Consider the following 22,536-nt stretch of genomic DNA (forward strand, 5'->3'; position numbering starts at 1 on the left):
CCTATCACATGTACCAGGGCTCAGGGTAATATTGCTGAGGAGGTGGAAGAGAGAATATTAATGCACTCTCACTGTTAGCCAAAGAAGCTTCTCTATGGTGATGGTAATAGACACTGAGGAGAACTCATCAAAGCTGAAAAGGCCTTTGAGAGCTCAACACTAAAAGAGACATCTCTATCATGCCCTCTAAGGTGCAGGAAACATTGCAGATGAAGAAATAGAAAGACTATAAAAGCCACAAGGTGGAAAGGAGTAATTTGGGGCACTGTCATCTGGACATGAACTGACCGCTGCATTCATGACCTCACTGTGTTTGTTGTTATCCCTGAAAAACCTGCACAGTTCTGAGCCCTTCAACATTGTCACCTGGAAGATTGAGGAAGATAAAAAGAATGAGACATCCAAATAGAAGAACTGCTTGGAAAGTGGAGGATGCTCAGTGGACTAGGGGATGTGGAAGGAGAATAAAAGAGGGGAAAAGGATGGGAATGTGATCTTATTATAGTATGTTTATACACTGAATTTCTCATTAAAATACAAATAAAATAAAAGAGGGAATATAGGGAAGAACAGGGGGGTTCAGTGAAGAGGTATGGAGAGGGGATAGAAAAGAGGATGGTGGGAGTGGCTTATGTAAATTTTTATTAAAGTTTTAATAAAAGTAATAAATTAAAAAAGAAACCAGGCAAAGTGGTACATGTCTTTAATCCCAGCACTTGGGAGGCAGAGGTAGGAGGATCGCCGTGAGTTTCAGGCCACCCTGAGACTACAGAGTGAATTGCAGGTCAGCCTGGGCTAAAGTGAGACCCTACCTCAAAGAGAGAGAGAGAGAGAGAGAGAGAGAGAGAGAGAGAGATAGTTACCTTACCAACTTTAAGGATGGGCCAGCTACTCTGAATTGGAACAATAGGAATGATTCCCTCCCTGAGGTGGGGAGACCGAACCCATTGAAGGATCAAGCCAGAGTATTAGAGGGAAGAGGGCTCAAGGGAAAATGTTGGAGGAGCTTTTTTTGCTCCTCAGAATCAAACTCTGCCCCACCCTGCAGGACTAACAAACTTGGCGGCCTACCTAGTACTGGTTTTGGAAGTATGACAAATGACAGAAATAAAGGATCATTAAATTGCAACATGGTTCTGCAAATGGCCACTAAAGCTAGGAGTAGAGTCATAAATCCTACATGGAGGGCATGGTAGGGCATAGCATGAAGCTGTGAATATAAATTGTGGGTTTCAGTGGAGACCCAAGAATTTTGGAGGTGCCTGGATTATGGGATGGCCAGCAAGGAAAGCTGCTGGCTTGGGTGGATTTTGCCTAGAAAGTAGCACAGCTGGAGGTTCAGAGAGGCTCAGGCCTTTTGGAGGGCAGAGGAATTCATCAGCAGTCCCATGTGCCAGACATGGAACTGCAGGATTTGATTTTTGCCCTGCTGTTTTTATATCTTGCATAGGTCTAGTCTTTCCTTGATATGTCATCTTTTTTGCAATAGAGTGTTTATTCTGTGGTTGAAAGTATGTAACTTGTGTTTAAATTTTACAGGGCTTAATGTTAAAAAAACTGTCTCGAGGCTCAAATGGAAGTTTGGACTTTTTTTTTTTTGGTTTTTCGACGTAGGGTTTCACTCTGGTCCAGGCTGACCTGGAATTCACTATGTAGTCTCAGGGTGGCCTCGAACTCACAGCGATCCTCCTATCTCTGCCTCCCAGTGCTGGGATTAAAGGCGTGCACCACCACGCCCGGCTGGAAGTCTGGACTTTGGAACAGCATTGAGACTGGTAAAGACTATGGGAAGTTTTAAAGTTGCACTGAGTACATTTTGTATCATAAGATGGTCATGAGTCTAAAGGGTCCAGGAGTGGAACGTGGTGGTTTGAATGTAAAATTTCCTGCATAGCCTCAAGTGTTTGTGAGTACGCTTTCTATTTGGTTTCCAACTGGCAAAAACTTTGGGAGGTGGAGCTTTCGAGGAAGTGTGTTGTTGGGGATGGGCCTTGATGTTTATTAGTCCATCCACACTGTATGTTCATGGCTTGGCTCACTCACTCTCTTTCATGCCTGCTGATATAAAGATATGAGCCATGTTGTCTGCTCATGCCATGCTTTCTCCACCATGATGAAGCTTCTTCTAGAAACTATAAGCTGAAATAACCCCTTTCCTTCCGTACACTGCTTCTGGTCCAGTGTTTTGTCCCAACAATGAGAACGTACTTGCCAACACCATGTTGTTAAGACAGCCAGGGAATGGTGATATTCCATCTCTAGGGAATAGGATGCTGAGCATGAGTACTGCAGAATTCCACATCCCTTTACCAAGTCCTGCCCTTCTAGCAATAGATTCTAGACATAGCCCAAGTACAATTAGAGATCTAGTTTTGTTTAATTTGGTGGGTAGATTCCACATTGGTTATTTGCAGGGTGGGCATGGTCAAACCAGATGAGGTTTTTTTTTGGAACTGGCAATTGCCATGGGTACAGGGCTAATGCCTGCCTAATTTACCATTTTGTTGCACAACAGCTACTTAGGTGTCTCAGTGCATGAATGAAAGAATGATAATATGGATGAACAAATCAAGTGTTCCATTGGCTTTGTAGTTATAAAGTTTTACTGACATTTCATGCCCCCAATCTTTTTCTAAATTTTTTTTGTTTATTTTTATTTATTTGAGAGCAACAGAGAAAGATAAAGTGAGAGAGAGAGAGAGAATGGGCGCGCCAGGGCTTCCAGCCACTGCAAACAAACTCCAGACGCGTGCGCCCCCTTGTGCATCTGGATAACGTGGGTCCTGGGGAATCGAGCCTCGAACCATGGTCCTTAGGCTTCACAGGCGAGCGCTTAACCGCTAAGCCATTTCTCCAGCCCCCCAATCTTTTTTGAACTAGAATTTTTTATTAGTTATGTATATAGTGTGTATACAGCCATGATGGTACCATTGTTAGCCTTCTCCCTGTTGTCCTCCCGTGCAGATTGTGGGTGTTGCATTGTGGGGGTGGCCAATAGTTATGGCCATGCCCCTGAATCTTAACAGAAGCCTAAGAGATGCTGTTTGGGGGTATCTTGTTAAATAAAGGAAGTGATTGGTAGCTCCAGTCATACCAAAGCACAGCTTTACATAGGTCCTCTGACTCCCCTTCAGCAGAGGACTGTAGGCCATATTTAATGACTTCATTTTGAAGAACAGGACAATTGTGTGTGTCACCAGATTTTACTGTCCAGTGATACGTTTTCTAGAGATAATTCTGTACTCAGGGTATATTTCCAGAAGGAATGGATGAAACATTTCAACAGTGGCCATCATTGACTCTAAAGGCCTGTCAGAATTGAACTTTCACATCCAAGAGTGTGGGATCAGCCAGTGACCTTGGTATTTGGGCAAATTTTCATCTCCATCTGTCTGTGACAGTTGAAAGACCACCAGAGGGAGCAGGTGTGCTTCTCCTTAGGTGGAACATGACACTTCCTGTTTGCACCCTGCTCCCACTCTGGTGAAATACCACTGTTACTTAGCAACAGGAAGGCCAATCATGTCTGGATTTCATGCCTCAGTCACTAACCCAAAGTGAGACATGGAACATAAAGGCTTACCTTCATATCACAGTTACTATAACACTTTGAAACTTACTGGCCTCTTGAAATGTGGCCTACGATCCCTCATTTTGTGGGACCCAAGACCATCTACATATTCAGTACATTTGTTAGAAGGAATCATATGACTCAGTATGTCATCATAAAATGAGGTCCCACAAGATTAGTGAGGGGGAAAAAAAGACATGGAGTTTGGTTGATATCTATGCATAGGCTTTCTTATGCTCTTTTCCTCTTGAAAAGGGCAGACCAGAATTCTCTTCTTCAGAAATGACAATGTAGAATATATGGCTGATTGTTTTTTCTAAGGAAGCTTATTTAGTACCAAATAACCTTGGGGCTGGGTCACTAAGTACCCACTGCCTATCAAGTACAAAAATTCCAGGCTTTCTGAAGAAACCAAACATTCAGCATAGGCTACATTGTTTATACAAACTGGCTAGACATATTGAACTACCTTTATCAGTTAGGGCATAACTTGTCAAGTGCTATATTACTTTTGGATTCCTACCTTAACAACTTATTTCAAGCCAGACATGGTGGCACATGCCTGTAATCCAAGAACATGGGAGGCTGAGGCGGGAGGAATGTGAATTTGAGGTCCAAGTTATGATACTCTCATTCAAAACTCCAAAAACAGGGCTGCAAAGATATATCTCAGCTTTGAAGGTAGCTCCAGGAACTGTGTGCAAATTCCCAGTGCTTGGGAAGTAGAGACATGTGGATCCCTGAGAGTCACTCCCTAGCCTGTTTGGCAAGGTCCAAAAATATATCAGTTGCTGGGCATGGTGGCACATGCCTTTAATCCCAGTACTTGGGAGGCAGAGGTAGGAGGATTGCCATGAGTTCAAGGCTACCCTGAGACTCCTTAGTGAATTCCAGGTCAGCCTGGGCTACAGTGAGACCCTACCTCAAAAAACCAAAAAACTATATATATGTATGTATGTAAACAGGTGGACAGTGCCTGAGAAATGATATCAGAGATTGTCTCCTGGTCTCCTCATGAATAAACATGCACATGTGTGCATGCACACACACAAACAAAACCAAAACCCAACCAACCAATCAATCCCCAAATCACTACAGAGGCTTAAGCCATATACAAATTATCTTTGAATTCAGTAGGTCAGAAGGACAACATTGGTCTGAGCATGCTAAAATTAAGGTGTTATCAGAACTATGGCTCTCTGGAGGCTTCAGGGTTGAAACCTGTTCCTGTTCATTCAGACCATTTGGCAGAATTCAGTTCCTTGGTATTACAGGACAGAAGTTTGCTTTATTTTTTTTAATTGTATATTTATTTGAGAGAGCAATAAAGAGACACACACACAGAGAGAATAGGCACACTAGGGCCTCTAGCTACTACAAATGATCTCTAGACCCATGTACCTGGCTTATGTATATTGGGGAATTGAACCTGGGTCCTTAGGCTTTGCAGGCAAGTGCCTTAACTGTTAAGCCACCAATCCAGCCCAAGTTTTCTTTCTTGTTGGCAAAAATCCAAGGGCTAATCCTAGCTTCTAGAGGCTACTACATTCCTTAGCTTATGGCCCCTTCTCTCTCTTTAAAACCAAAACCATGAGTTGTGTCCTTCTCAAGTCACATGTCTCTAGCCATAGGTGGGAAAAGTTCCCCCACTTGTAAAGATCCATGTGATTTGATTGGGTCTGCCCAAGTGATCCATTGTAATCTTTCTATCACAAAGCCTTAATCACATTTTCAAATTCCCTTCTGTGACAGGTGTGATGGCACACACCTTTAATCCCAGCACTCAGGAGGCAGAGGTAGGAGGATCACTATGAATTCAAGGCTACCCTGAGATTACATAGTGAATTCCAGGTCAGCCTGGGCTAGAGTGAGACCCTACCTTGAAAAACCAAAACCAAACCAAACCATAACAAATTCCCTTCTGTTATGTAAAGTAGCATACATGGGTTCTGATGGTTGGGGTGAAGATATCTTTGAGTATAGGCAGTATTCAGCTTAAGACATGTGACAAAATTTCCAGATGCTAACCAAGGGCCAGCCTTGAAATCGTGTTTTGTTTTTAATAATAACCTTTGGCTGGAGAGATGGTTTATCAGTTAAGGCATTTGCCTGTGAAGCCTTAGGACCCAGGTTTGATTTCCCAGTACCCATGTAAGCCAGATGCACAGGGTGGCACATGTGTCTGGAGTTCATTTGCAGTGGCTAGAGGCCCTGGTGTGCCCATTCTCTCTCTCTACCCACCTCAAATAACTCAAAAATTAAAAAAAGTAACAGTCTTAAGGCTAGTATGGAAATTATTCTGTATATCCATGCATATATAAAAGAAGGTAATCTTATAAGTAATAAGTGATATTCCATTCCAATAGACCCCTCACATAGCCCTTCTCATGCTTATAATGTCTTAGACTTAATAAACAACTAGATCTAGGGCCTGGCCAATAAAGATTCCATATACTCCAGATTCCAGTATGACATACACACTCTAACCTTGGGAATGGGCAAAGCTGTTTCTTCTTCCCTCATCCCTGATAGGAGATAAGGTCAAGGAAACAGATTTAAAAGTCATAATGATTATTAGTATAGTAGACAATAGATTCCACTTTAAATTCTTAGCTGTGTGCCAATAACAAATTACTCATTTTCTATAGTTCTCATTTCTTCAACTATTTCCAGGTATAATTTCACTATGTTATAGATTTTTAATGAGAGAACGTATATAAAGCACGTGCTACGTAATCTTTCTGGGTCAGGAGGGCTAGTATGGTAAGAGCTGCAACATCCAGAGAATACCAAACTGAGACTAAAATCCCGTTTTCTTTCTATATGAAGATTCCTCATGGGGGAGAAGTAAGACTCAGAGTTCCACTTTTAGGATTCTCTCTCTCTCTCTCAGCATTTTGAGACAGAGTCTCAGCAGTTAGCTCAGGCTGGACTCAAACTTGTGAACCTCCTGCCTCCGCCATACAATTGCTAACATTATTGGTATGTGACACTATAACTGACTACCTTGGCCTTTCCTGAATTCTTATCTCTTTACTGAAAAACTATTTTTCTTTCATCTTCTGAAAGTATAATATTGTGAATTATTAACCTTTGTTTTTTACCTCCGGCTCCAGCTTGCCCTTGTACTCCTGGCCCTGCTGTTGTTACAGCAGGTCCAAGGCTTCTGACTCATAGTAGAGTTATTTCAGCAGAAATGCAAATAGAAGGAAAGAGCCCAAGGCCAGCTTTTGAGTCACAAAATAAATTGTAGAAAATAGATCTGAAAGGCTTTTTATGTTGTAGGATCTTAGCTCATTTTGACTATGAAGAGATAAGGTCTTATGAAGAGTGTAGAATATGTGGCCTGTGAATGGGACTTACAGCCATCCTAGACTAGATAAAGATTCAACATACAGAAAAGGTGGCTTTGGAGGAGGAGATATAGTGAATATTCAAGTCCAATGGACTTCAATCCCCATTTCAGACTCCATTGAAACTTTAAGGAGAATCTCTCTTCATGTGTCTCCTCCTCTCTCACTCTCTCCTCCCTTTTCTTCTCATCTTCCCTCTCTCCACTCTCTCACCTTTTCCCCACTGGATTTGTATTCTTTTTCATCTCTCAATATCACAGTAGTATGTATTGGAAGGCTCCAAGGTCTCCCCAGTTGGGTTTTAGTGTAATTTTCCCTTGGGATTGAGAGGGGGGAAAAGGTAGCCTGTAGTGTTCATAGAAGGCCAGCATCAGCTATGGAATAGCAACTATTAGAAGTCAGAGGTCTGTGCTGTGATGTTAAAGTTTACTTGATATGGGTCCTTAGCAAAATATTTTAGGGCCTCTGAGAACAAAGATACTGCCTCACTCCCTTGACAGAAAATGACTTATCAGGCAAAGGTTCCATGCCACCCATTGCTGAAACAGAAATGAGAGCTTCTGACAGTAAGGGACAATATCTAGATAATAAATCAACAAAATGGCTCAACACACCCAGAGACAGAACCATTTGCTCTGAGGTCAGCTGTCCACTATGAGAGACATCAAGTTCTTCAATTTCTGGTGGAGGGTATGTGGTCAATGCAATATCAAAGAACAACATTGGGACTCATTTTGAGGGATCCAAATTGGGACTTATCAAAGTTATAAAACCAGTGATGTCTAATCTGCTCTGTTTACAACTAAGAATATTCAATGCGTCCTATATTAACAACTTTCTGAATTTTGAGGAAGCAACCTATAACTACTAAAGAAAACAAATAAAAATGCTCTAAGAGCACTGTCTATCACGCATGAAAGCAACTCAATATTGTTCCTCTAGCTGGGTTGCATAGGTGGACATCAGGGAGAAATAAATCCCACTGAATTATGGGCACACTGTAGTGTACTGAATGTGTTTTGTGAATTAAGGGAGAAAAGGTGTAGTGTGATGAAATTATCAGAGGGTACTGAGATTTAAGACATTTCAGCAGGAAGGAGTCTTGGATCTGTGGACTATATGAAAACTCATTTATAATCTCCATGTCATCCTTGTCATACTTTTCTTGCCTGTGGAGTGGGAAAAAATATACTCAGATTATAGCATTATCATGAGGGCTCAATTAAAAGGTGCTTTAGAAATAAATTGAGTTTTAAAATGAGACATTCATATGTTAACCTGCTCCCCCATGCAAATGAAAATCTCTATTAAATAAAGGGCAATTGGGTGAGATTTAAGATAGCGATAAACATTTTTTTTCAAAATGTGTGTGCTTTATAGTTTATATAGCATAATATAGTATTTTTCCTGTGTTTTTATAGAAGACTAATTTTCATAGATAATTTTATATTGTATGCTTTAAAATGATGGGGATGGTGATGATGCCAATTCCTTGAACTTGCATAGCCAGTAATCTTCTCATTTATCTCATCAGTTGTTGACAAAGCCCTCCTCTTACTCTTGTAAATGAAATGAGGCTATTGCTGGGTCTGCAGTGTTTGGTTGCCATGGTTTGAATTAGTTTCATAAGCTGTTGCTTGGCAATCCCACGCGTCAGCTGGCTTTTTTTCCTCCGCACTCTCGCCACACACTGTCTGAAGTATAATGAGACCGAGGCTGGGCAAGGGAGGACGATGGTCCCTAAGCACTTTCTGTCTTCCCACACAGTCCTGTTTATTATCATGATGCCTAATGAATGTATTGAGAACAGAACAGTGAACTGGTTGTGAACATGAGATTTAGAGTCCTACCAACCTGAGTTCAAATTCTGGTCTGGTTTGGCATGCCCTTTAGAAGCTTGAGTTTGCAGGTCCTGTGGTGGTTGTGATACTTGGAGAAATCCATGTAAGCATCTGCACACAATAGGTGCTCAGTAGATATGAATAAGGACAACAGGAGGCAAGGGAGCTACAACTTCCTGTGTTCTATTCTCTAGTAAAATGCCATAATGTAGCAGTCAGTTTGGACTTCATATGTATAGTTGTAGTCCACTTTCCTTTTTACATAGTATGAGTGGCCTACTATGAATCTGTAGTCTAAAATAGAATTTCTAAGCAAATTATGATGGCCAAGGAAAAGAACAGGGGTATTGTGACCAGAAGAAGACAAGTATGGATGATACAAATAAACTATCAATAGTAACTCATTCTCAGCAGGTGGAAAATTCTGATTTATATCAGTTGCTTATTTTCATGGTATAAATAATCCCTACTATAGCCCAGTTCAAGTGACCAGCAGGATGACATTGAGAGGAATGTGGAATTTGAAGCCCATTGGAGCCTACCCCAGTACAAAACTAATCCCTTCCATAGGGGTAGCAATGCTGAGATTTCTTTCATTTGTTGTAATTTCCAACAATATACTGTTTTATAGCAATTTAGGAGGAGTCTGCTGTCAGAAATGCTATTCTGAACTTTGATTGGAAAAAAATATATTGCTGGGGAAATCTCTGTTGTGCAGAACCGGCCGATGTCTGTGTAGGCTGGATCCTGTGATCTTTCTTCCCAGGGACCAGGACTATATGACCTTTGAAAGACCTAGGGGAGACTAAGGAGCTAGGAGTTACCTTTGTGAAAATCCTACGTGAGGCAGTGTCTTTTCAAAAATTTATACTCAAGAGCTGGAAAAGATGACTCAGAGGTTAAAGGTCCCAGGGTTCACTTCTCCAGTACCCATGTAAAGCCAGATGCACAAAGTTATATTCTTTTTATCTATGCTCTTATTTTTTAAATAGCCCAACTTAAATTTACTGCCCTCATCATAGTCATTTGTATTCTTAGTATTAGAATGCATGTAACTTTAGTATTTTTATATTAACCACCACTCAGTTTTAAAATGATTCACTTATAAAAGTAGGAAGGGTGTCCTTCAGTGGTAGCATGATTTCTTAGCATGCACAAGACCTGGAATTTAATCATCAGCACTGGGAAAGAAAGAAAGAGGATTTTTAATGTGTGCCACTTTAAAGCTGCTTCATCCAGTGTAACTTCAATGTAAGTTGACTTTGATTCTGATAGCTGGGGTAAACAAATTATGCATGTTTGACATTACAGAGTAAGTGGTGGATTAAATATGAGTGCTGCTCTCATGGTTAGACTGAAAACCTCCTCTGGGGAGATGGTAGATACTGAGGAGACTCAAACTCATCAAAGCAGAACATCAGAAGCTGCTGAGAGCACAAAACTAAAGGAGACATATAATATACCCTCCAAGGCTCAGGGAACATTTGGGGAAGAGGGAGCCAAAACAATGTAAGAGCCACAGGGTGGGAGGTATACTCTGAGTAATGGCCTCCCTATAGGAACTAATTGGAACTTTCATGACCCCACAGTGATTACCAACAACTTATTGATGTAGTCCTTCAGTGGAATGGTGGCAGGGGAGAGGGGACCCAATGGGAATATGACCAATTTGCAATGTGTTCATACGCTATACTCGGCCATAAAAAATAAAATGCAAAAAATTATGCATGTTTGAATTCCTTATGTATGGACTGATCACATTCTCGTGTGATCAGGCAGTAATGCTCAATTATAACAGCAGTCACCTTAACCAGCTGTCAGTGAAAATATGTCATATATAGTTTACATTTCATTCAATCCAAAAATTTTACTTCTTCTGTTCTCTCTGACAATGTCTAGTATCATGACTCCCACTGATAGAGTTACCCAAGTCATATTGTCTCCCCTACAAATTAGTTGAAATATGCTAGGATCTTTATGCTGTACAAGCAGCACAAGAATAAATTAGATATAATATACTATAGCTTTGTAAAAAGGGTAGACCCTATTTATTAACATAAGTTTTGTTTTGATTTATTTCTTTTGTATATAGGGGGAATAGGTACAAAGTCATAAACCTCAATAAAATTAATTACCTGTCCCAGTTCTGAAGAGAGTTTTTAGTAGTGGGTAGAGTGTGCAAGTTTTTGTTTGTTTGTTTTCAGGTAGGGTCTCCCTCTAGTCCAGGCTGACCTGGAATTCACTATGTAGTCTCAATGTAACCTCAAACTCACAGCAATCCTCCTACCTTTGCCTCCCAAGTGCTGGGATTAAAGGAGTGAGCCACCACACCTGCCATTTATTTATTTATTTATTGTCAAGTTTTGAGATAGACACAAGAGATATGAATGTCCCAGCAAGAGCAAATATATTGTGTAAGATCTCCCAGGGAGAGACTAAAACCAAGGGAAATGGAGACTGTTTGGGAGATGGTGTTGATAGTGCAGAAGAGGGTGATTTTATCACTAGAAACAGGAAAGGAATACTTGGGAGAAGACATAGCGACTACAGAAACTTGCTAGATAAATTCAGCTGGGGCAGTCACCCTAATAAATCTATCCCTAGGAAATCTTCACTTAACTCTATAATGTCCACATGTTTGATGGGCATGGATTCTCTATGGTGGGTGATTGCGAACAAAATTTTCTATGAAGGTTTAAATCTGGAGAACAGACATGTAGTGTGTATAAATGAAGGAACATCTTTACATGAAAAGACCTACTATTAGGGTTACCAGTTAAGAAAGGGTGGAGGGTATCTCCTATGCCAGTTTGGAGGACCACAGGTTAAAGAGGCTTGGGGGAGGAACTAGATGGTGTCTTCTCTGATGAAAGCCTCTACCTCTTGCTGACCATTCATCTAGAAGTACAAATGGACTTCAGGTTCCCCAGTGACAGTGCTGAGGAGGGGAAGACACCTGCTGGGGATAGTCTTAACAGACCCAGAAGAGAAGTTACATGCAGGAATAAACATATCTTTGTCTAAGGAAAATAGTCAACAATTATTATATTGTCAGTTATTTTACTCAACTCACCCTTCTATAACAAATTATCACAGTCTGGGTGGTTTAAACAGCAATCCTTTCAGTGTCACACTCCCAGAGGCTAGGGATTCCCAGATCAAGGTGCCAGTAGGTCTTGAGTCGGGTGAGAGCTCACTTTTTAGTTTTCAGATGATTGCCCAGGTCTTTCTAGAGTCCTTTTAATAAGGGTACTAGTTGTTCATGAAGGTGTTATGGTCTAATTAATTATCTCCCAAGGCCCCACTTCCTAATACCACCATAACATTAGGAGTCAGAATTTCAACATATGAAGTCAGGACACAAATATTCAGCATGTAACATCAATGTCTTTCAAATAGCTGACCATCTTAAGAACTAAAAGGCTGTACATGGACTTTTACCTGTATTATGCATTTTAAACTTTTAATCATTTGTGTCCAATTATTTAAATGTGGTGAAGAGAGAAGATGCTATTTTTTTTTTTTTTACACACCACAAAAAATATTCAGACTCTTGAAATCCAGTTTGGGGCTAACGTTCAGACACTGAAATAATTTGTTTCTAATGCACTTTCAGAAAATGTTGCCTTACTTCCTTTTGATAAAAATCTGAAATTTTATCCCTTGCTATGATTTATTTGGAAGATGATTTGTGAAAAGAGAACAAGCAGGGTGTATCTGAGAAGGCTCAGTGTCTAAGACTCATGCTCTGTTACTATGGCATGGACTGGTTGCTAAGAGCAGCTGCCCAGCAAGGATTATAGCTCTTAGTGCCCCCGCTGTCCTGTTCCATCCAGGTGGTGACTAGTACTTCCTAGTGGAGCTCGAAAATTATTGCCAGGAAAGGAGAGGGAACAACGGGAGTGGGATAGGGGGACAGGGGAGGGATAGGGGAGGAGGATCAACAAAATCAAAGTATATATGAAAATTCCATAATGAAACCCATTACTTTGTATGCTAGTTTAAAAGAAACCTACTTGGGGTTAGAAAGATGGCTCAGCAGTTAAAGGTGCTTGCTTGTAAAGCCTGCTGGCCTGGCTTTAATTCCCAAGCTACCCAAATAAGCCAGACACAACAATGGTGCAAGCATCTGGTGTTCATTTGCATCAGCAAGAGGCCTGAAGTGAGCATATATGTGTGTGTGTCTGTGTGCATGCACACATGTACAAATAAAAATTAAGTATCAGCTATAAAAATAAAATTATGAAATCTGAAAAGAAATTCATGGATCTGGAAAGGATTATACTAAGTGAGATAACCCAGGCCCCAAAAGTCAAATGTCTCATGTTCTCTCCCTCATATGTAGATGTTAGCTTCATATGTTTAGTTCTGTGTGAGTTGGAGTAAAAGTCAGTAGGAAAGGCCAGGAAGCTAGGAAGGGAATATGAGAGAGGGAGGACATTAGTAAATATGTAAGAAGATGGGCAGAATACTGAGTGAAATGGTTTAAGTAGGGTCAGGGGAGGGGATGGAGGAAAGAGGGAAAAGGAGGAGTACTAATCAGAATTAAAGATGCACAACCCACAATCCCCACGGGGATAACCTGTGTCCCCAATGAAGAGGGGCCCTTTGGAAAAGGGGCAGGGATGACAGAAAGGATGGTACCAACATGTGATTTTGGATGTTTCCATACCAAGTATGTCCATAACTAATAAAAATAAAATTAAAAAAGAAAAAAATAAAGATGATATAAATAAACCATATGGAAATCTATTTCTTTGCTAGCTAAATAATATATATATATATTTTAATTTTTTTTATTCATTTTTATTTATTTACTTGAGAGTGACAGAGGGAGAGAGAAAATGGGTGCGCCAGGGCTTCCAGCCACTGCAAACGAACTCCAGACGCGTGCGCCCCCTTGTGCATCTGGCTAATGTGGAACCTGGGGAACCGAGCCTCGAACCAAGGTCCTTAGGCTTCACAGGCAAGCGCTTAACCGCTAAGCCATCTCTCCAGCCCAATAATATATATTTTTAAAAGGAGAGAATTTAGGCAGAAGTACTGCACGAGAATGGACAAGGCTGTGCTCAGAAGCTATAGATTGTTATTAGAAAAAAATTAGTGCTAGGGATAGGATCTCTTCCAGCAAGTTGTTGGTCAGGAAGGGCCCTGATGTTCCCAAGACATTATAGGCTGTTTCCAAGGCTCTTGGTTGCCCACCAGAACCAGATGGTAAAATCTTATTGCTGAAGACTCCACATGCTTTGGCTGCAGGTCACTGAGAAGTCAAACTATAGCTGAGCTAGAAGCCTCCTCTGTGTTGACTAGCTATCAGGATGCTGGAGACAGCTATGCAGCATGCAGCCTTTTGGGAGAAAGAAGTCATCAACTGTGTTAAACAGCAGTGAACCCTGAAACCCTTAAGGCTAGCTAATCATGCCAAATGTGCCAACTAGTACAATGGTGGCATGTCTGTCATGGGGATGATCAGCTGCTCTCTGATTGGTCTGAAGGTTTCACTGCACAGGTGGGAACTTATGCCTGGTACTGAAAAACTAGTTAAAGCCTACGGCTGAGGAGGTCATAAGCCCTGCTACGGGGGACCTACTACTATTGTCTGGCTAAGTGCATGTATGATGCCCACCAGACTGCCTTCTTAACGCTTATGTTTCTGCCCATATATTAAGGCTATTCTCACCTTTTGATAGAGAAGCTTCTCTTTTCAGAAGTTGGTGACCACTGGGGTGACTCAAAACTCACCAAAGTGCTGAGAAGAAATGACAGTGGAATGTTCAGCACTAAGGAAGACCCCTCTATTAAACACTCTAAAGTTCAGGGACCACTGTGAAAGAGGTGGTAGAAAGAATGTAAGAACCAAAGGAAGGAACGGCTGCTTACAATACTGTCCTATAGACACAAAGTGGCCTTGACATTCATGATCTCACAGTGGCTGACACTACCTACATAAGACCTGCATAATAGGAGGGGGAAATGAAGACATCAAGATAGAAGAGAGACTAATTGGAAAGAAGGAAGCATTCAGTGGAGGGAAGATCTGCGAGGGGAAAGTGGAGATGGTGGGAGAGGATTACTGTGGTTTATTGTCTATACTTATGGAAGTTGTCAATAAAAAGTTTAAAATGTGGCTGGGGAGATGGCTTCCTGGTTAAGGTGCTTGCCTACAAAGCCTAAGGAACCATATTCTACTCCCCAAATCCCATGTAAGCCAGATGCACAAGGTAACACATGGTCTGGAGTTTAGGTGCAGTGGCTGAAGCCCCTGGTGCACCAATTCTCTCTCTCGCTAATAAAATATTTTTTAAAAATTTAAAAGTTAAAAAACAGGGGAGGGGAAGGAATTATTATGGTTTATTGTCTATAATTATGAAAGTAGTCAATATTTTTTAAAAAGTTACAAAATAATATATAAAATATTTTAAAAACTAATAATAATAAAAAGAAAATTACGTAGAAATTATACCTGTGCGGATGGTGGAGAACTTCTTAACTAAACTGTGTGTATGAGATGCATCAAGTTCTACCATGGTTGCCGTCCAGGAAAGGGCACAGGCAAGATGATCTAGTACTGATCCACAATGAGGGTTGTTTAGGAATTTATGGGTTAGAAAAGATACAATTCTAACATGTGGTTAAGAGGAGCCTTAAAATAAATAAATCATATGGAATCCTACTTTTTTGGACAATGGAACACTCAGAAGCCATAAATTGTTACTAGAAAATTTTCAGTGCCAGGGATTGGATATCTTCCAGTGAGTTGTTGGCCAGGGAGGTCCCTGATGTCCCCAAAACATTATAGGTCATTGCTGAGGCCCTTGGTTTCCCACCAGGAATAGATGGTAAGACCCTATTGCTGAAGACTCCATATACTTGGGTTGCAAGGCTACTGAAAAATCCTGCTGGAACTGAGCTGATAACCTCCTCCATGTAGACCAGCTGACAGAAAGCTGGAAGAAGCCATTCTGCATGCAGTTCAATAGGAGAAAGAGAAATCACCAGTGAAGATACTCAACAGTGGACACTGCAAGCCTTAGATTTAGCCAACCACGCCAAATGAGCCAACGGGTGCAATAGTGGCACGTCTGTCATGGGGGAAACCAACTGCCCTCTAATTGGACTGGAGGCCTGCTCCATGGAAGGGAATACATCCCTGATAGTGAAAACTTAAAACAGGGGTAGTCATGATCCCTAGGGGTGTAATGTCTGCTGTTGTCTGGCTAAATGTATATACTATGCTTATCAAAGTGCCCAGTAAGCACTTCTGTTAATGTTCATACCCTTATATTAATGCTACTCTCACTTTTGGTAGAGAATCTGGACGACTCAGAAGGTATCATGGTGATGGAAAGAAATGACCGCAGTGCTCAGTACTGCAATATCTCTGTCACACTTTCCAAGGCTCAGGGTCTAATGTGGAACAGGTGGTGGAAAGAATGTAAGAACCAAAGGAAGGGCAGGACTCCATACAACATGCTCCCTCCAGACACAAAATGGCCTGGATATCCATGGCCTCACAGTGCCTGACACTACCTACATAAGACCATCATAAGAGGAGGAAAAGATCATGACATCAAAATTAAAAGACTGATTGAGATGGGGAGGGGGTATGATGGAGAGTGGAGTTTCAAAGGGAAAAGTGTGGGGAGGGAGGGTATTATCATGGGATTTTTTTATAATTATGGAAGCTGTTAATAAAAATTTGGAAGAAAAAAAATGCAGCCGAATGGTACCAAACTCATATAAAGTATAACCATGAATATCATTCTAGGTGAGTAAAGTATATAAATCAGCAGAAAGATATTTTAAAAATGCAGCCAGGGATGAAATGAATGTAGAGATGTGAAGGGCTGATTAGGGTCATATTTGGTGAGCTGTGATTTATGAGATTATATCTCATCTATATGTCCTGTACCCCTCTGCATATTTTCCTTTGGGCTTCCCAAGTTGCTCACAATCTAGTAAGTCTTTAGAGAACATTTATAAGCATTGTATATGCAAGCATTCTACTTAAGAGCATGTCTTTTGCATTTTCTGAATGATGGGGCACAATCCATGGAGGCATAGTGGGGGTTAGAATATAGATCAACAAAGAAGCAGGAGCTGGTGACCTTTGTCACTCTGAAGAGGCCTTTTCAGGCTGACTCTTCTAAGGTTTGGTGTAGTTTCAGGCCAATGAGTTGGTACGATCTCTGACCTGCTATCTTTGTAGTATTGTTCTTGCTTTTTCTTTCAATAACCTGGTAAAGATGATTCTCCCTAAATTTTCTCTTATTTTGGACCTAATACTTGGGTGGCATGACACCAGGAAAGAACAGTGAGAGAATTCTCTTTAAGGCTGATTTATTCTGATAAGCAAGATGCTATGTGGAGTCAAAAGAAAGTTTGAAAAATATTTTTATTTGCAAGGAAAGAGGGGGCGAGGGAGAGAAGGAATAGGTATACCAGGGCCTCTTGCCACTGCAAATGAACTCCAGATGCATGTGCCTATTTGTGCATCTGGCTTTACATGGGGACTGGAAATTGAACCCAGGCCATCAGCCTTTGCAAGCAAGTACCTTTAACCTCTGAGTCATGTTTCCAGCCCTCAAAGTATGTTTTATTAGGGATAAAGTCTTCTAATTCCCCAGAGAACGGAGTTCCTACATTAATATATGAGAAACTCCTTTCATTTGGTCTAGGGTTCAGGGGCCTGAGAAGAGACTTCTGGACCTGATAGACCTTAATAAATAAAAAGAAATAATAGAAAATTATAAATAATTTTAAATTTCAAAATAATAGAAATGTGTAAACAGACCCATTGCCAGCAATAAGATTGAAACTGTAATTAAAAGTCTCCCACAAAGAAAAGCCTAGGACCAGATGGATTCACTGTCAAAGTCTATAAAACTTTTAAGGAAGATCTAATACCATCTCTTCTCAAATTGTTCCACAATTTAGAAGGGGAAGAAATACTTCCAAATTCATTATATGAAGCCCTGATTACTAAACTGGATAAAAGATACAACCAATCTCCCTGATGAACATAGGTGCAAAAATTCTCAACAAGTTTGTCACAAACCAAATTCAAGAACACATTAAGATCATCTGTCATGAACAAATGGGCTTCATACTGGGGAATGCAAGATTGGTTCAACATATGCAAATCTTTAAATGTAATATGTCATATAAATAGACTTAAGAACAGAAATCACACAATCATCTCAATTGATATAGAAAAGGCATTTCACAAAGTACCACATACCTTCATGATGACAGTCCTGGAGAAAATAGGAACAGATGGAACATATCTCAAAATAATTAAGGCCATATATGACAAGCTTGCAATCAGCATTATATTAAATGGAGAAAAACTGAGAGCATTTCATCTAGATTCAGGAATGAGACAGGATGACCACTCTCACCCCTTTTATTTAATATAGTGCTCTAAGTCCTAGCTAGATAAAGCAGACATAAAATGAATAAAAATAGGAAGAAGTCAAACAATTCCTATTTTGCAGATGACATTATTCTATACTTAAAAGACAAAATAAAATCTACAAGAAAACTACTAGAGCTAATAAACACTTTCAATAAAGTTGCAGAATACAAAATCAATAAAAAATCAGTAGTTTCCATATACATGAATAATGAATTTGTACAGAAATAAAGTAACAAAGCATCACATTCCAAATAGCCATAAAAATTTAAATACATAGGAATAAACCTAACCAAAAATATGAAAGACTTTCACAATGAAAACTTCAGTACCCTGAAAGAAGAAATTAAGGAGAATAGGACAGGATAGAAAGAGCTTCCATGCTCCTGTGTTGGCAAAATCAATATTGTGAAAAGGCTATATTACCAAAAGTAATCTACAAATTTAATGCAATTTCCATCAAAATTGAGTGGTCTTCACTGAACTTGAAAAACCATTCAAGAATTCATATGAACGCACAAAGCGCCATGACTAGCCAAAGCAATCTTAATGAGAAAGAACAGATAGAAGTATCAAAGTTTCCTAATATCAACTGCATGATGAACATAGGATGACAAGCATATGACTGAATGGTAGTGATGTCATTTTACTACTGACAACTGGGCAAAAAATTCTGAAATCAAATTATACTACAAAGCAAGAGAGACAAAGACAATATGATACTGGCACCAAAACAGACATACAGACATATGGAACAGATACTTATTGACAGATGGATGGATAATGAAAATGTGCTACATATACACAATGGAATTTTATTCAGCAGTAAGGAAAAATAAAATTATGTAATCTACAGGGAAATGGATGGACCTAGAAAGAATTATATTAAGCAAAATGACTAAAACTTTGAAGATGAAAATAATATGTTCTCCCAATAAAAAGTATTAAAAAATCATATGTTCTCTCTGACATGTGGATCCTAGGGATCTTAGTAACATATATATGTTTGCATATAAAAGGTGAGAGGAAACATAGGTACAACCTATAAAAGTAGAATGGTAAGGGCTAGAGAGATGGCTTAGTGGTTAAGTGCTTGCCTGTGAAGCCTAAGGACCCCGGTTAGAGGCTCGATTCCCCAGGACCCATGCTAGCCAGACGCACAAGGGGGCGCACGCATCTGGAGTTTGTTTGCAGTGGCTGGAGGCCCTGGTGCACCCATTCTCTGTCTCTCTATCTGCCTTTCACTCTCTCTGTCTGTTGCTCTCAAGTAAATAAATAAAAATAAACAAAAAAGTATAATGGTAACCAAGAGTAAGTTTAAAGAGATGATTGGAAGAGGGGTAGGAAAAGAATGAAAAGACACATGTGGCATGTAAACAGATGGGAGAAAATACTGGGAAGAGCGGGGAGTTGAGGAGAGGGGATGAAAATCAGTTGAAAGTAAATTGTATTGGAAAATGTGAGAATGAATGATACCTAAAATCTGTGTAATCTAATCAAAACAATAAAATTTAAAATATTGCCGAGCTTGGTGGTGCACACCTTTAATCCCAGCACTCAGGAGCAGGGTAGGAGAATTGCTATGAGTTTGAGGCCAGCCTGAGACTACACAGTGAATTCCAGGTTATCCTGGACTAGAATGAGACCTTACTTCAATACATACATACATATATACATACATACATATATACATACACATACACATATACATATACATATATACATACATACACATATACATACACATACACATACATATATATATATATATATATAAAATCTCAAGAGCAAGTTGTTGGAACTTGTTATCTGAAAAGATACTGGTGTTGGTATCCTTAGTAGAGTGTGTACTTAAAGAAGGAACTTTTTTGATCAGCATATGTATCAAAGTTTAGTTGTACATAAAATAAATCACTGTAGCAATTTTAACATGATATACATTTAACATGAAGAATAAGGTGCTTGCAAAATCATCAGAAGGGCTGAAGGAGCCGCCACTAATCTTGGGAATGATTACTACAAGAATTACCACATCAGGAAGACTGCTACCTCTGCCATTGCCAGGAAACCTGGCAATCAGGAAGTTTCTTTCCCAACAGCTGGATTTTAGGATCAAATCCCCTTAGCCCAAATCCTGGGACTGGGAATCTGTTATGTCAGCTGCTGCCTCTAGGAACATTCTACCTTAGCTGTGATCCCAAATAATAGAAGCTGTCATCATATCTGTTGTTCCAGAAGCATACCATGCTTGCTAGACCATAGATGCAAAATGGAAAGCTCTCTTTTGGCCATGTTGCTCCCCACCTGACTAGGTTTGGAAAGCTAATTAAAAAAACAAATATTATTTATTGCAACCAGAGAGATAGAGAGATGAGACACAGAGGGGAATAGGTGTGCCAGGGCCTCTAGCTGCTGCAAACTAACTCCAAATGTATACACCACTACATCTGGCTTTATGTGAGAATCGAACCCCAGTCTTTAGGCTTTCTAGTCAAGTGCCTTAACTGCTGAGCAATCTCTCCGTCCCTGAAAGCTAATTTTTTTAATGCATATACCTAACTTACTTATATTCTCTTGTTTCAGAGGAATAATAGAGATGTTAGGTTTCCAGCCTTTGTCATAAAGGAAAACAAACTATAGAGGGATTAGAAGAGGTAAGTAGCAAGCCAATTACCGATTTTACTACAATCATTTCCTGTCCAGAAAGAGGCCTGCATCCCTGACCATAATACTCTGAGACTGGCCTTTCATCATGTAAAACAGGCTCAATTAAATAAAAGCTTCAAGTTCAAAAGCAAAGCAAATAGTAGCAATAGAATGTCATTAGACTGAGAAACATTATGCTGAGTAAAACCTGCATTGATGTAAGTGATACAGATAATCAAAAATATAACAAGGCTAGATATGTAAAGTATATAAATATATCTGTCTAAGAAAAAAAAACTAAAACTTGAAGGATGAATTTTGAGGAAAAAATGCATTAACAGGTTGTGTTATCTATGTATCTTCTCAAGAAGATTACAGAGGGGACTCAAAACTCATCAAAGGGATGAGGAGATGGCTCAGCAGTTAAGAGCACTTGCCACTTATACTTGAGAGCCTTTTGGTTCAGGAGATCTCCAAGTTCAACTACCCGGAACCCATATAAAAAGCTGGTTATAGGGATGGGGGAGATGGCTCAGGGGATTAAGTATTTGTGGCTCAAGCCTGAGTACCAAGTTCAATCCTCAGACCCCATGTAAAAAAAGCCAGAAACTGTATGGCCTTCTGTAATCCCAGCACTCTGATAGCAAGATGAGAGATGGAGGCAGGATTTCCTACAGCCTGAGGCAAGCAAAGCAAACTGTATCAGCAAAGTGAGATCCAGAGAAACCCTGCCTAAAAATGAAGTGGAATGGTGAGGGCCAACCCAAAAGTTGTCCTGTGACCTCCCCATGTGTGCCATGGTATGCATGTACCCATACTCCCACATATGAACATACAACTTCCTGCCCATCCATCCACTCACCCTCTCTCACACACACATGAACACACATGGGCTGCACATATCTGTACACACCTATGCACATACCACCCACCACACATACTACACTACAAATATACTGTACACACATGCATGCAAACACACATATGAAAATATAACAACTGAGAACAAGTGAATCCGGAATGTTCAACACTAAATAAAACATCTGTATGATCCCCTCCAAGGCTCTGAGAACAATGTAGAAGAAGGGGCAGAAAGAATGCAAGAGCCAGAGGATGGGGAGGAATGCTGTGGAATGTTGTCTTACAGTCACCATGGGGCTGTGGCTTTCATGGCCTCACAGTGATGGTCCTAATCTATATCAGATCCATACAATATTGGACTCATCAACATTTCATAATAGATGATGGAGGAAGGCATGGGGTTCTCATCCCTCTATGAGAAGTTATTGGCAGTTAATGGTGGTGATGGAGTGGAGGACACTTTCTGCAGTGATGTAGCTACTGGTAGGATTCCATGTACTTGGTAAATAATCCCTCACCTATACTCATGCATGAGACCCTAATTAAACTTAATGGAACACACACACATATGAAAAAAAAAATCAAGAAAAAGAAGGGCTAGTTGGGAAGAGAGTGTTAAGAGAATGTAATCAAAGGGAATTATGATTAAATGACACTATATAAATGTATACAATTTTCAATAAAATCTATCAATAAATACATTTTTTTTGAGGTAGGGTTTCACCCTAGTCCAGGATGACCTGGAATTCACTATGTAGTCTCAGGGTGGCCTCGAACTCACGGTGATCCTCCTACCTCTGCCTCCAGAGTGCTTGGATTAAAGGCATACACCACCACACCTGGTAACAT

General features: G+C 40.1%; 1 non-coding gene and 1 pseudogene across 1 annotated transcript; both read left to right on the forward strand.

The window, feature by feature from the left end:
- The window catches only part of LOC101613119, a 62,660-nt pseudogene that overhangs the window by 34,375 nt on the left and 5,749 nt on the right, over window positions 1–22,536 (forward strand).
- LOC123456927 lies at window positions 18,772–18,840 on the forward strand. Its single transcript, XR_006634788.1, has one exon. It is a non-coding gene; the product is annotated as a small nucleolar RNA SNORD27 (small nucleolar RNA).

The sequence above is a fragment of the Jaculus jaculus genome, chromosome X, assembly GCF_020740685.1.
Source record: "Jaculus jaculus isolate mJacJac1 chromosome X, mJacJac1.mat.Y.cur, whole genome shotgun sequence".
Lineage (NCBI taxonomy): Eukaryota > Metazoa > Chordata > Mammalia > Rodentia > Dipodidae > Jaculus > Jaculus jaculus.